This window comes from Microtus ochrogaster, chromosome 7 (genome assembly GCF_000317375.1).
Source record: "Microtus ochrogaster isolate Prairie Vole_2 chromosome 7, MicOch1.0, whole genome shotgun sequence".
Lineage (NCBI taxonomy): Eukaryota > Metazoa > Chordata > Mammalia > Rodentia > Cricetidae > Microtus > Microtus ochrogaster.
In genome coordinates this window covers 78726143-78729023 of record NC_022014.1, presented here as the reverse complement: position 1 = coordinate 78729023, position 2881 = coordinate 78726143, and positions in this window count along the sequence as shown.

Sequence of the window (2881 nt, the reverse complement as noted above, 5' to 3'; positions counted from 1 at the left end):
TATTATTTTATGGGTATGAGTGTTTTGCCTGCATATATCTGTGCACAATGTGTATGCAGTGCTCAAAGAGCCCAGAAGAGGGCATCAGAACTCCAGGAACTGGAGTTATAGGTCCTCTGGAAGAGCATCAAGTGCCACCTCTTGAGCCACTTCTCTGGCCCAAGGATGTACTTTCCTGCAAAGCATGAAATAAGATGCATCTAACTGCAGGTCTCCATGGAACCAGTCATGGTGATGGTGATGCGTGCCTTTAATCTTGGCACTTGGGGGGCAGAGCCATTCCAATCTCTATTAGTTCAAGGTCAGCCTGGTCTGCTTAGTGAGGTCAAGGCCAGACAAGGTTACGGTGTGAGACTGTGCCTAAAAACAACTACATAAATAAATGAAAAAAGAAAAATAAAAGAAAGAAAGAATGGGGTAGGCAGTGCAATGACTTGTGGGTACAGGAACCTGCTACCAGGCCTGACCACCTGAGGTTGACCCATGGGACCCACATGGTGGAAGAAAAGGACCGACCCCCACAAGTTGGCCTTTGACCTCTACACACACACTAAATAAATATTGCTTTTTCTTTTTTTAAAGAAAACTGATACAGGATGTAGAAGCATATGTTAGGACACACAAGACACTAGGTCCATCTCCAGCACCAAAATAGCTACAACAACAATAGCAGTGATAATCTATAAACAGTGGAGTGGTTTTATTTGTAATCATCAGACGATTCAGGATACAGGAAGGCTTAAGAGATAACAGTTTGGGGCTGGAGAGATGGTTCAGCAGTTAAGGGCACTGACTGCTTGTCCAGAGGTCCCTAGTTCAATTCCCAGCAACCACATGGTGGCTCACAATCATCTGTAATGAGATCTGGTGCCCTCTTCTGGCCTGCAGGCATACATGCAGCAGAACATTGTATACACAATAAATAAATCTTTAAAAAGAGAGATAGAGATAACAGTTTGAGACAGCACCTGTACATTTTCAATTTTGCTTTATCACATTGACTTTATTTTTGTGTCTGTGCATGTGTGCTCACTCACACATGCAGGCGTGTACCAGTGACACAGCATTCTTGTGGGAGTCAGAATTTAGCAAGTATTTGTTGAACATATCCTCCTATGTGGGAGGTAGGTGCACTTGGGGGTCAGAGGACAACTTGAAGGATTAAACTCCAGGGGTCAGGCTGAGTATCCTCCCGTTTACCTGCGGAGCCATCTGGCTAGACTTGTTTCATTTTGATTTTTTTTTTTTTTTTTTTTTTTTTTTTGGTTTTTCGAGACAGGGTTTCTCTGTGGCTTTGGAGCCTGTCCTGGAGCCAGGCCTGTAGACCAGGCTGGTCTTGAACTCACCGAGTGCTGGGATTAAAGGTGTGTGCCACCACCGCCCGGCCTCATTTTGGTTTTTTTTGAAACGGAGTCATAGCTAGCCTTGTTTCATTTTTACTTTTTTTTTTTTTTTGAAACAGGGTTTCTTTTTGTAGCCTTGGCTGTTCTGGAACTAGCTCTCTACACAAGCTATCCTTGAACTCACAGAGATCCACCGACTTCTGCCTGCTAAGTGCTGGGTGTAAAGGTGTGTGCCACCACCTCCCCACCCATTTCATTTTTTTTAAAGGTGATGCTTTACCCACATCCTGCACTCATATGATCCCCCTGCACTCTCTTCCGGAGTACTGAGAAGACCAGTGTCCAGTGGTTTTAGACACACTTTTAGGGCTCACAGAAACCATACACTACAGATAGTATGGCCAGGCCCATTTTGTAGATGGGAAGATATTTCCAGAAACATGAATTCTTCAGTTCTGTTCTGTGGGCCAATGCTCTTGTACACTGTAAAGATTTGTCACTCATATTGGTTTAATAAAACGCTGATTGGCCAGTAACCAGGCAGGAAGTATAGGTGGGGCAACCAGACTAGGAGAATTCTGGGAAGAGGAGAGGCAGAAATGCAGTCACAAGCCAGACACGAAGGAAACAAGGTGAGAATTCCTTACTGAGAAAAGGTACCAAGCCATGTGGCTAAACATAGACAAAAATTATTGGTGAATTTAAGTCATAAGAGTTAGTTAGTAATAAGCCTGAGCAATAGGCCAAACACATTGTAATTAATATTAGACTCTGTGTTTTTTTAGTACTGAGTGGCTGCAGGACCGGGAGGGACAGAAACTTCTGTCTACAGCTCTGTCCAGCGTTATTACAGAGAAACCCTAAGATAAGAATGGAAAACAAACCTCTCATTTTGGCCCAATACAGATCATTGGTTATGTCCATGGGGTAAAAAATCTTGATAGAACCGATCAAAGAGAGCTTGGACAGAAGAGAAAACAGGAGTTAGGACATGATGGTGTCCGAGAGGTGACTCAGTGGTTAAGAGCACATTTTGCTCTTGCAGAGGAACCCAGAACCCACCCAGTAGTTCACAGCCGTCTGTGACTCAGTTCCAGAGGATCCAATGCCTTCTGACCTCTTCAGGGACCAAGCACACATGTGGCATACAGACATACATGCAGGCAAAACACATACAAAATGAAATGAATAAACTAATTACTTTTCTAAGAATCAAGAATATGAGCCAGCAACGATAGGCAACCCACTCCAGCTGAGGACTAAAACCCAGGGTCTTATATTTGCTAGGTAAACACTTGCTCTACCACTGAGCTAAATCTCCAACCTGCCAGGCAACTTTTCCTAAGTTTGGCTTTGAAACTGAACATTGTGTTTGCTCTCTCAGACTTGGAAGGAAGAGATTTTAAATGTGACAATATAACGTGGCATTTGGTATGCCGTCTTAGGGTTACTGCTGCTGTGATGAAATACCACAACCAAAAAGCAAGTTGGGGAGGAAAGGGTTTATTTGGCTTACACTTCCAGGCTTCTGTTCATTA